Source organism: Crocuta crocuta, unplaced genomic scaffold (genome assembly GCF_008692635.1).
Source record: "Crocuta crocuta isolate KB4526 unplaced genomic scaffold, BGI_CrCroc_1.0 scaffold129, whole genome shotgun sequence".
Classification (NCBI taxonomy): Eukaryota; Metazoa; Chordata; class Mammalia; order Carnivora; family Hyaenidae; genus Crocuta; species Crocuta crocuta.
The window spans coordinates 3,990,419-4,003,487 of record NW_027551571.1 but is presented as its reverse complement, the minus strand read 5'-3'; positions in this window follow the sequence as shown (position 1 = coordinate 4,003,487).

The window sequence follows — 13,069 nt, the reverse complement described above, 5'->3', positions numbered from 1 at the left end:
TCAGAACTGGTAAGCCCAGAGTTGCAGGATGCAGACCCAGCCCTGGTAACTCTGGCTACCTTACATACAGCATGCCACACTCCATCCATGATTCATTTACCTGTCCATTTCACCTGACCTTAAATTCCCGATGGAATCCATATGAAAATGATTCACAAGGAAGTAATTTACACTTAGGATTGATTGCACTGAAATCTTTCAAAAAAAAAAGAAGATGCTATAACCACACGTGTTTTGCTTTAGTGGATCCTACTGACCTTTAGCTCTTTGTTTTCTTCCTAACTGGCAATGTTGGCTCTCATATTTTTCCTCCACTTTATCACTTTCAAGTATTTCAGACCAAAGTCTCTCTTGTTGGCTTTTGCTCCTTCTTCATCAGCCTTTCTCCCTTCCCAGGATACTGTCACTCCTCTTGGAAGAATTTCTTGTCCAATGGAATTCTTTGCCTGACTGAATGATGGATAGTTTTGGTCATCAGTTCCCCCCCTCCCCTCCCCAGTTGAAGACAGAACATTCTTTTGGTCTCTCAGCCAGCAGTGCCCAGCTTTCTTTTCTGACACTGATGAGAAAGTAAAGGCTGATGCTCAGAATATCAGTCCGCACTTGGCCCCACCAGAATCAGGAGGCAGCTCAAGGGCTCCAAGGAAGTGTAGAGCAGGGCTCCAGCTACTTCGGTGAAGAGTCCGAAATCTGCTTCTTGTTTCCCTCAGAGAAGAGATTCCTAATCGAGTCATCTAGGAGACACTGCTTCCAGGAATGGGCCAGAGACCTTCTCTGCCAGCCTGGCCTGAGCTTCACTTACACAGAAGAAGACAGTAATTTTAGGAAGAAAAACAAAGGTTTTTCATTGGGTCCAGTGGCTTTGTACAAGTTGTGCTTCCTTCTGGCTTTGAGACCATGAGCTCATTAGTTACATTGTCGGAGCCTCAGCTACCTCACCTCTAGGATGGCAATAATAACAACAATACCTGCGTGGTATGGGTGGAATTATACCCTCACAAAATTCATATGTTGAAGTTATAACCACCCCCCCCCCCAGTACCTTAGAGTGTGACCTTTTTTGGAGATAGAGCCTTTACAGAAGTAATCAAGTCAAAATGAAGTCATTAGGGTGGGCCCTAAATGTGTACAACCATTGTCCTTAGAAAAAGGGGAAATTTGGGAGGGGGGTGGCATGGGTGGCTCAATTGGTTGAGCATCCAACTCTAGATTTCAGCTCCAGTCATGATTTTGCAGTTTGTGGGTTTGGGCCCCAGGTTGGGCTCCACACTGATAAGGTGGAGCTTTCTTGGGATTCTTTCTCTCCCCCTCTCTCTACTCCTCCTCAGCTCAATCTTGCGTGCTCTCTCAAAAATAAATAAATAAGCTTAAAAACTAAATTTAAAAAAGGATAAATTTTGACATACAGGGAAGGGAAGAGAATGTGAAGACACAATGAAGATAGGCATTTACAACCCAAAAAAGGGGTCTGGAACCCTCTTCCCTCATAGCCTTCAGAAGGAATCAACCCTGGGACAACATGATCTTGGACATCTGGTCTCTGGAAATGTGAACTAATAGAATTGTGTTGTCATTCAGTAGATGGTGCTTTGTTACAGCTGCCCTAGTAAACTAACACAGAGCCTTGGAAATTTTGTAGGATTAAATAAAATTATAAATGTGGTGTACTCTACAGCTATACAATGAGCCCTCAAAATGCATTATCATAATTATTGTATTCATCGTATCATTGACAACATGACACCATTGATATTGGAAAGGAAAGTTGTGTCTTAGGTGGAAGCCCATGCGAAGAACTTCATCTGTCTCCATTTAAGAGCAGGATGTGTGTGTGTGTGTGTGTGTGTGTGTGTGTGTGTGTGTATGAGAGAGAGAGAGAAGGAGGGGGAGAGATGCATAATTTCATTTCACAGTTTTGTAGTGGAGTAAATGGTGCCTCTTTACCTCTCTCTCCCATCGTTACCCATCCTCCTTTGGAGGATTTAGGACTCTACATCTAGAAACTTGTGCAGGTCTCTCTTGGCCCAGCATCAAGGTAGCCATGATTGGTAGGGCTGGGTAGTATTTTCCCATAAGTGTAAGACTCAGTTCTCCACTAAAAGAGGCCATGTAAGGGCATTGATTCCAGAGGGGGTTCTGGATCTCTTATCAAATATTTCTGGATGTTTGGACAAGTTAATTACCTTCTCTGGACCACCTGCCAACTCGGAGACAGAGCAGAGCCTGGGCAATCAATAAGGCCTCTTAGAACCCATGACTCACACTTTGATACTGACGGTCACCTAATTTAGGTAATAACATTCCTTCCATCTGTGGGCAGCCCTATCTCATTGAACAATGCAGTGCATCACCGAAAAAGTGTTGTGGTTTTTTTTTTTTTTAATGTAGTTTAATCATCCCTACTGCCATACGATTAGCATTTTCAAGTGGATCTGAGTTAGTTGAAGCAGATGGTTTATCTTCTCTTATAGTGTTTCGACTTGGACATTATATCATTTCTACATCTAACTCCGTCCTTGCAGTGTTCAAGGAATCATTCCAAATTTTGCGCACTGTGTTTTGACTTATTTAATGCAGACGTACTTTACCCGCGGTAAACATGATTACCAAAATACTTTAACTTGAGAGCTTCTGCTTTCCTCTCTGGTGTAATTAGTCACACTGCACTCTCTCTGCATTTAGGGGGATAGGGAGGGAAGGAAAGCACCACACACAGCATCTTGCAAATGTGTCTTTACTTCTCTCCAGCTGCTTGCCTCACTCTTTTGAGTTTTCAGAGTGTCAAACTCTTGAAACAAGGGCAGAAAAGTGGAAAGTTCCCAGAGTTGTTACCCAATCACACACCTTCAGAGACAAGGGAGAGAGACCTCATCAAGGGGAAACCTTTGGACAGTGAAGAGACACATCCCAGATGGTTGGCCTTTGCTGCCTTTTTGATGCCGTAAGTTTCTCAACATTGGGGTGAGTGTTTCCTTTTCGTGCTCATGAATCAGCCAAGACTCTGTGGGTTCTAATGGTAACATAGCACCATAGAACACCTCACCAAGTTTTAACACACCGTGAAATCTGATCTTCCCAAAGATTTTATGGAGAATGAGATAACCACTATAATAATGTCCATGTGAACCATGCAATCAGGCTGGCCTTGGTCAAACCAAGTGATTCAAATTTCCTTACAGGGCTATTGTGAGGTTTAGTATTGACGTCTGCATAGCTGATATGAAAGAGTCTGACACAAGACAAATTTTCAATAAACAGTGTCCATTTTGCTTCTCAGATGAGTAAACTAAGGCACAGAGAAACTGTATGGCTTATGTATGCCATATAATAATTAATAGATCCAGATGTAATTCTTACCTTTTTATTTTTAATTGAGGAATAATGTCCAGATAGTGGAATGCACAGATTTCTAATATATATTTGATTTCTAACCTGTCTGCCAGCACCAAACTCCATTCCTCAGACACCCAGAGTCAGAAAGACTGTGATTTTGTACCTGAGTCCTGGCTCCTGTGGTAGGCACACTGGAAGTGTTCTGGGCAGGACACAGTGCTCTGGGGCCTAGGAGGACCATGACTATGACTTCTACACAAAATTCTCACCTAGTGTGCTTCGTATCTTCTAAGGAGTAAGAGTCTCTCATTTCTACCTGCTTTGGTTTATTCTTCATGAATCTATGTCTGTATGTCTATGTCCGTATCCATGAATCTATGGACCTTCCAAGTTTATTGGTTTGATAACAACTTCTTCAACAATGACCACATCACTGAAATCCAATCTCATTTTGTCCACGTGTTTTTCTACTTTAAATGTTCTTTTCACTCACACCATACCGTTTTTTTTTTCAAAGAGTTACAAAATTAAAAGAAATATGCTGACAAGATATCTGCATATAGACACATAAATATATACATACACACTGCCTGGGTTATGCGGTAACATTTTAGCTATCCCCAGCCATAACCATATAATTTCTTATCCTTTAATTTCCTTCTTTTCTGTTGAGAAATATGACATTCAAGAGAGAAGAAGAAGTTACCTAGGAATATTTATGAAATACAGGCTAAATTAGGAACAAAGAAAACATGCAGACCATGTTTTATGTGAGTTTAAGACTCAAGGGATGAAAACATTCACCAGTACAAAAATTGAAATAAGACATTCTTAAAGGAACAGAGACATTGAAGAAGTGGGTACAGATGAGCAGAACTGGAGGGAGCTTTCTTCTGTTTTCATTTATAAAATTTATTTATTTTTTAAGTTTATTTATTTTTTTGAGAGAGAGCACACATGAGCAGGGGAGGGGCAGAGAGAGAGAGAATCTCAACCTCTGTACTGGCAATGCAGACATGGGGCTCAATCTCTTGCACCATGAGATCATGACCTGCTGAAAGAATCAAACGCTCAACCGATTGAGCCACCAGGTGCCCCTATAAATCTTAAAAAGAAGGAAAAGTTGAGTTTTGATCGTATCGATCAGTAAGTGAGTCAGTGAGTCCTGGCCAAAGTAAGAGGTGGTCAATAAACTTGATCATTTGGAAGCACAGAGAAAAACAAGTGTCACTCTTTAGCCAGTAGAACATCAGCTTTGCTTGGTCCTGACCTTCCTCTCCTCTCTCCCTGCTGGAGCACCCTTACTCTGCCTCCATGCTCAGTTTCAAACCCACACTGACTTGAAGTGATTTTTAGCTGCAACATCCAGTGGCCAGGCGGTCTAACCTAAGGCCTGCTTCCCTCTCGCAGGACAGCGCCTTGGATGAAGATCAGATCAAGAGGATCTCTGTGCAAAGCCTGATGGGAGCCTCAGGCATGGGAAGAATCTGTAATACCAACACTGTCTTTATTAAATAGTTTGATAATTTGGCTCAGCAGGGACTTTTCTGTATTAAGTTCTATTTTTATACCTATTGCATTAAAACAGTATTTCTCTTGGCTACTGAGAGATTTCGGTGCCCTGGAATTTGCACTCACAGCAAATGCCTCGCCCTTCCCCTGAGGCGGCCTTCCAAGTTCCCATCAGATCAGTATCCTAGTGAGTAACTGGGCTGAAGTCGTATTCCCTGAACTCATCCCTATTCTAGTTTCTGGTCTTGTTGCCTCAGGATTTGACGTTGGCCAATTCTCCTGAGACCAGAGTTCCTTTCAGCCCCCACCCAGGTATGTTTCTAAAGTGGGTTTCAATCCAGCACAACCCTTTCGCACAGACTATACAATTATCAATTTCTTAACTTTCTGAACATATCTAACTTCCCTCACTTCTTTGAGAGGCATGTTAATACCCTGTGTGATCTTAGCTGCAATTTCACGTCAGAGAAGGTAAAGCCTTAAAGGAAACATACTGACCTTTCAGTACTTTCTGTTGTAGCTGGTTCTCAGTGAGTGTCATTACCTAATTGAATACGAGTTAATGACTCGTATTTTTATATTTTATAGAAGAGCAAATAATAATCTCACTGACGATATTTTCTCTTGAATGATATCTGCTACTACCCATTATGGTGTAAAAATATATGATGTTTGGTTATAATTTTTATGACGCTAAAGTTTTATTTATCTTCACACCTCCACCTTGCTGCCACTTGAAGAAAATACTTTTTTTTTAAAAACTCTACACTGGAGGAGGAAGCATAGGAGTCAGCATATCTGTGATCAGTTAGCTCAGTCACCTCGTCTTATAAACCAAGTAGCAATCAAAATAGTTCCTGTCAATTAATTGACCTCCAATGTTTGTTGAGTGAATGAGTGTATGTGTTAACAGATGAATGAGAGTGATGATCTGAGAATAAAAAATGCATTAATATTCCCAACTAAAAAGTTACCTAAGAAGAAATTTTGAAAAACTCTTTGAATTTAGGAACTAGCAAGAAAAATGGTGACTACTGGGGATAAATAGAAGTTCCGTCCATTTTTTTTTATTCCTTCCATCCTTTCTTTCTCTTTGTTGTTGGCTGTTGATCCTATGAATCTTCACAAAATTAGTAAACCTAATAACAAAATGTTTTATGAAGGCAAGATGTCCTAAGCTAAAGTGCAAAGGACACGGAATATTTTTCCCAAAATGGTGACAGGGTGTGGGGGAGAGTCAGAACAGGAGATTCTGGAGCCTGATTTTAGCAGCTCTGAATTTGTATTAAAGCCTTCTGCCCAATTCAGTAAGTTGCATGACCCATGTCTTATTCTCTCTTCAAGTCTTAATACCAAATCAGCTTAGAAGCATATGTGCAGGCAGTTGAAGAAGTCAGAATCATTCTAGAAAGACCATCTTGCAAGTATTTGCTCACCATCAGTGTCTGGTGTCTTTAAGTTCAAGATGCTTCAGATGTCTCCAAGTTCAAGATGGAAACCTGTATTCACTTCCACTCCATGTCACTGAATGTTGGGGGCTGGAAAAGTGAACGCCTCTCATCTAACTGCATTTGAATAGTGGCCTCAATTCCCTTGACTCTTGTCAAGTAATTGCGTTCTTTGCTTCAGATTAAAGGGATACAAGGAAGAAAATAAAATGTATGAAATATCTACTGTTTGACAGACGCTGAGCTATGTACTATGTATAACATTATATAGTATATTATATAGTATATTCTTATATATCATTATATGTATACATATATATTATTTGTATATAATTTGTATATAGTTTTTTTTGAGATCTCATAGATGCTCTAAGATTGATACTTTGTCAAAAAAACACACATGGACACACGTGCGCCCATGTGCATGTGCGCACACACATACACACAGAAACAAACAAAACAAAGCAAAAAGAACAGAGGCCCAGAGAGATGAAGTATATTTTGCCCAAAGTCAGTAACAGAGTCAGGATTCAAAGGTAAATATTTCTAACTCCTAAATCTGTGCTCTTTCCACTGTGCCCCCTTGAAATATCATCAGCCCAACATTAAACTCTGGAGTAACTCCATCTCCTACTAGCAAAAGACTATCTGTTGATTTCCAGACAAGCCCAAAAGGACCAGGCAATTTGCATTTTCAGTGCTTCTGTCCAGCTGGTCACTTCTGCTCCCTGCATAATGACTAAATAGGTAGGGATTTTGAGGAGAGACTACTAAAAGTGCAGATCATCCCACTTCCAGAGACTGATTGTGCAGGTCTGGAAATGAACCCAAGCATGTGACTTTCACAAGTGATTCAAACAACCCAATCAAAGGAATACTTGCCTAAGCAAACCCATCAAAAGTAGACAATCCAAAATTCTTCCTTACTTCCAACCTAGTTTAAATCATGTATTTGCTCTTATTAACAACAACAACAACAACAACAACAACAACAACAACAAATCCTTCTTTGGTTTAAAGATATTCCCGTTCAAAACTGAAAAGTGCTGTATCAGATAAAAGGAAATCAGCCATGAGGTGCCTGGGTGGCTCAGGCAGTTAAGTGTCTGACTCATGGTTTTGGTTCAAGTCATGATCTTCCAGTTCATGAGTTCAAGCCCTGCACTGGGCTCTGTGCTGACTGTGGGGAGCCTACTTGGGATATATATATATGTGCGTGTGTGTGTGTGTATAATTTTTTTTAATGTAAGTCAGCCTCTGAAGCACCTGTTGAGACCGAGAAGCTGAGATGTTGTCGGGGCAGTAAGCAGCCATGGAAGAAGATGATGATGGAGATTATAAAACCATGCATCAGCCTGGCAGGACATACGCCATGTTTATTTATCTTGACATTAATACTGTTGCGTATTAGACACTGCGAGAGAATATAAGTTCATGGAGATGGACAAGATAAAGCCTCTGTCCTTGGGGAGTCCACAGCCTGGTGAGATAGATGTGAGAACGTGTGATTTGTACCCAGCAGAGTAGAAGTGCCCTGACAGGAGGAGACGCAGAGGCCGTGGGAACCAGAGCTGGGGGAGTGGAAAAGTCTCTACTGAAGGAAACAGCTAACCTCAATCACATGGGAAGCTTTGGAATTCGGGGATAGTGTGACCTAAGTCGTCCTCAGAGAAGGTGCACATTTGAGAAGACCAAGGAGCAATAAGAGATAAGTCAGGAGGCGTCCAGAGGGTCACAGCGCGGGTATTGTAGCCACGCTAAGGCCGTTGGTTGCATCCAGTAGGAGGAAGTGAACCCCAGGACACCACATGTGTGGATGACTGGGTGAGGGTGCCTCTCATTCGGTAAAGTCTCAGAAGGCTTCTCAGAGGATTCTGTATTTAAGTCCTCACAAATACATGGGGTCCCATGGGAACGTGGGGACCAAAGAACATGCTAGCCAGTGGGGCGCCTGGGTGGCTTAGTCGGTTAAGCGTCCGACTTTCGCTTAGGTCATGATCTCACGGTTCGTGGGTTCGAGCCCCGCGTCGGGCTCTGTGCTGACACCTCAGAGCCTGGAGCCTGCTTCAGAGTCTGTGTCTCCCTCTCTCTGTGACCCTCCCCTGCTCATGCTGTCTCTCTCTCTCTCCTAGAAATAAATAAAAATATTTTTAAAAAAAGAATATTCTAGCCAAATAGTATAGTATATTGTGGATGCTTTATGTTGGAAGAACAAAATGGCACATTGGAAAAAGAAAAGTACAAAAGCTGAAGCAAGAGAAGGAAGAGCATTTGTAAAAAGTAAGATTCTTCCACTTCTCGGCATCTCACTGAATCCTCATGAAAATTCTCTAAGGGAGGTTATTTTTACGTGTCAATTGACTGGGTGAAGAGATGCCCAGACAGCCAGTAAACACTATTTCTGGGTGTGGCTGTGAGGGTGTCTCTGGAAGAGATTAGTATTTGAATCAGTATATTGAATAAAAAATGACTTTTGCCATGGTGGCCATCATTCAATAGACTGAGGGGTACAATATGACAAAAAGGCAGAGGAAGGATCAGTTCTCTCTCTCTCTCTCTCTCTCTCACCCCCTCTGCTTGCGCTGGGACATCCATCTTTTCTTTTAACCCAGAATGAGACTTACACCCTTGGCTTCCTGATTCTCAGGCTTTGGGCTCAACTGAATGGCACTCCAGCTTGCAAATGGCACATCCCAGGTCATCTCGACCTCCATCATTGAGCCAGTTCCTCTGAGAAAGCTCCTCTCGTATATATCTATAGCTACCCCACTGGTTCTGTCTCTCTGGAGAAACCTGACTAACACAGATAGGTATTTCTATTCCCAATAGGCCAATGAGAAAACCAGGACTCAAAAGAATCAATAACTTGGGAAAGGGAGAAGTGGAGTTTGAATATGAATTCCTTTGACCACAGAGTCGGGACTCTTTCTCTGATGCCATGGAGTTTAGAGTGTCCAGCAGGATCTACGCATCTTTGTTCCTACTGTGGACGTCGTGTCTGTCATTTTCGAAAGACTTGGTAAGCTTTCCTTTCTATTTCAACATGATGGCTCGGATAACATTGAAAACCATGTGACATCCATCCTGTCATTGTAAAGGGAAAATGGGCAAGTGATTTGACATTAATCCAAGGAAGGAAGAAAGCAAAAGGGAGAAAAGAGGACAAGAAGTAGGGATCCAGTTTCCATTGATGAGTTTTCCATTAGGCCAATGAAACCCCTTTCCCCACAAGAAACTGTCCAGCAAAGCCCCATGGGAAAGGGAGCTTGGGGCAGCCTGACCTGGATGGGAGAGCTCACATTTTCCCACTTCCCTCTCCAAGCCCAAGGCAGGAGACTAATTAAAGCCAACAGGACTGGCAGAACTCGACCTTTTGCAGCTGAAGGCACACTTTGAAATTCGCAGGGAACCACGAAAGAGCTCAGCCTGTTTCCAGGACCCAAGTGGAGGTGACAGGATGGGCTCATTAGCCAGCACTGGCCACCTCAGCCCACAGAGGAGTGGTGTGGGAGCTGGTTCATTCCAAGAAGAGACGTGCCACCTGGCGCATCTGCAGCCAAGCTGACGTGCGTTCCCTGGACCATGTTGGAAAATCAGATGCCTTTAATGTTTCTGCCACCTACATGTCTGTCATCGTGGCATAGTCTAGGTTTTTCTTTCAAGAATTGTCTTTTCCAGGAAAGCCACCTTAAAAAAAAATCTTCTTCAGCATCAGGATTTCATAGGTTTAACGGAAGAAGAAGAAGAAGAAAGAGGAAGGGAGGAAGGAGACTGTGTGGGCCAACCAGTCTGTTCCAAGGGCAAACAACGAAAATACCAGGGTGAGTGGTGGGGTCCAAGGATGGGGTCCGGTGGGTGACGTCTTCAAACACCAGTCCAGGGTCTCCCTCAGAAACTTCCTTTCTTGGAGTCTGAGTGTCTCTAAAGAACAATCTGAGAGGAGGGAGGGGAGGCAGAGAGCTTAGAGCTGAGACATTACAGGAGGCAACGACCAGAAAGGACAAGAGGAGAAGGGAAGCCAAGGAAGGCCGAGCTCCAACCCCTGCTCACAGCCTTGCACGCCCCGGTGCCCAGGGACCAGGGACACAGTGACCATCTCCCCCGTGTGGCCCACATCCTCATTTTCAATCTGAGAATGCCAAGATGGCCATCTGGTAGCCCCAACCTATACGTCAATCTCAGCCCCTCATGGGCCTGCGCATCAAGTAGGAACGCCAAGGTCAGTCAGTCTTGCCTCCTAAACAGCTCTTGCATCCGCCTTCATCCACACTGACCCTCCGTGGCTTCGCTCCCAAGAGCCTCCTTGGCTGCGCATCTGCAGCCTCCAGAATCGTTCCTCTCTTCCTGCAACGTGAGTGATCTCTCCAAAATGTGCATCTGTTTCTGTCAGGTGGCCTCTCCTCCCCTGCTTCAACTTCCCCATCAGGACTCCAGATTGTCAGGGTAACATTCAAAGCCACCAACTTAGTTTTCATGGGCTGATCCACAGCAACCCTTCTAAACTTATCTCTGGCCCCCGTTCCATGTGGAATAGACACTCCAGCACTTCCACAGAGCCGTCTTTCTGCTCTAATCTCTCTGCCTACTGCTCCTTCCATTTGCCACGTCTCCCGCACCGCTTCCCCCAAAAGCATCTCTGTCTGGTCAGCCCCTGCACTTCCTCGGGTTCCACCTGGACGTCACCTACACCCAGAAGCCTCGGCAGCCTCGCCCCTCGGTGGTGCAGTGCCTCCTTGGGGGCCCTCACAGTGCAGACGGCTGGCCCCTGGAGCTGCGTGCAGCTCTCCCTGAATTTTCCGTTCCCCCTTCAGTTGTCTCTGTATCCCTGGGCTTTCTCTGTTCCAAACACACAGCACAGCCAACCATGCAGGAGAAGGTGGCCAACCGCTGTTCAGCACAGAAAGGGGTAGGAAGGAGTAAAACAGGGAAATAAGGCATGTTGTTAAGAAAGAAAGGACTTTGTGCCGTCTTGGGAAGGCTTTGAAATACGAGTTTTAGAATGCCCTCAAGAGAGGGGAACAGAACGCCACCAGACCTCTCTCCTTGGCTGCGTAGGAAGAGTGAACCTCAGCCTGGCGATGAGGTAGATCTTCCCGGACTAACAGGCTCCTCCTTGGTGACACGGTCTCTTGCCCACAGTCGGGGGAGGGGGTGGTGGTGTGTGTTTGCTTCCTCTGTTTCCTGTCTACCCACTCACACGTGATCCGGCCTCTTTCTCATCAGGGAAGCTATTTTCTCTCACAACATATGCTTATTTTTTATTCTGCCCATCCTTCTGAAATGCTCGTATCTCTCTTTGACATTTGTCAAAATGGCTTCACCTCCCGAAGATTTTGCAAATTCACTTCATTAGAGGCTCACAGAGAGCAAACTGCTCTTGCAATTTAGCGACTCGGCCACCAGGTGTCAGGACAGTGTTCAAACTGCAAGGCCCTGGCTTTCTTTGTATTTCCCCCTGGACGCCCTGCTGTTTTCCACTGGATGCAACACCCCTCCCACCCTTCACCCTGGATCAGCCTGCAGCCTCTGCTTGGGTGCTTACAGGGACCCGATACCCTGCTAGCAGCCCACTCTCTATTCAGGTGAATCTCAGAAGTAGGGGCAGCATGTAACAACTCAACAATGTTTTCTGGGCAGGTACGAGGGGTCCAGCATTTTTACAAGAGCTGGAGATATAAAGTGCTCTCCTCTAAGGAGTGCACATCACCTGATAAGTTTTCCTTTTACAAAAGTCAAATTCTACCTTGAAAAACCCTCAGATCCTGACAGGCTCTCGGGCTCTCGAAGCTCCAGTGTGTCACTAATCCGCATTCCTCAACCCGCAAAGCTATTCTGTTCTCTCCTTTCCCCCTTGTGCCCAAAGGAGCCTGCCAGAAGAAACGGAGAGAAAATAATAGGCTATGGTGGCTCGGTTCCCTAGGATGTTTTCTTCTTTTTTTACCCATAAGGGAAAGATTCAAATGTCCCTCCACCTGGGTCCCTTTGGTCTGCCTGAGTTAATTCACTCACCAGCTGTTAAGGCTGTTCTGTCCTTGGGTGAAACTTGGCCGCTCACCCGCTTTTCTGAGCCGCAACTGACTCTGGCCTCATTAGAAGCCATGTGGCCTCCAAAGCTGGCACCATGGCTGCCCCCGGAGTCAATCCGGATTACATCAGCCTCCTCTGATGGCCAGAAGCAGATTTCACTGTTTTTTCCTCTTTCACATTTTTGCTGCCTTCTGATTTTGCTTTCGGTCTCAGAGACACATCTTCAGTTCCTAGCTCATTTTCAGGCAGAGGTGTTCTCAAGCGTTTGAATGATGCAGTCTTCCTTTCCTTCTAAGCTCTGGGTCCCCAAGCAACATCCCTCGGGGTTACAGTTCTGGAGAAAGGTGGTCCAAAATACGATCTTTCTATTTTAAGGTTTGCCCAAACATCTTGAGCAGACGGTATGAACGATATAATTTTTGGCAAACTTAAGAGCATGATCCTTCCTGACAGATGCTTAGGAGAGTAACAAAAGCTCATGAAGGATGGCTTTGTGTTCAGGAGGCTTATTAGCATTCCTTCGGCCTGACCCTCACTAGGTTGGGAGGATGTGGAGGAGGCTTTTTGATAGAATTAACAAGACTGAAAAAGATCTTGTTTTGATCTTCTGATTTCATTAGTCGGTATCATTCAGGAGCGTGTTGAATTCCAGGAAGGAAACTAGCACCATCAGAACACCTGCCATGTATATATCAAGCACCCTATAAGGTGTGTGTATGTTACCCTCACAATAACTTTGTAAGTATCCT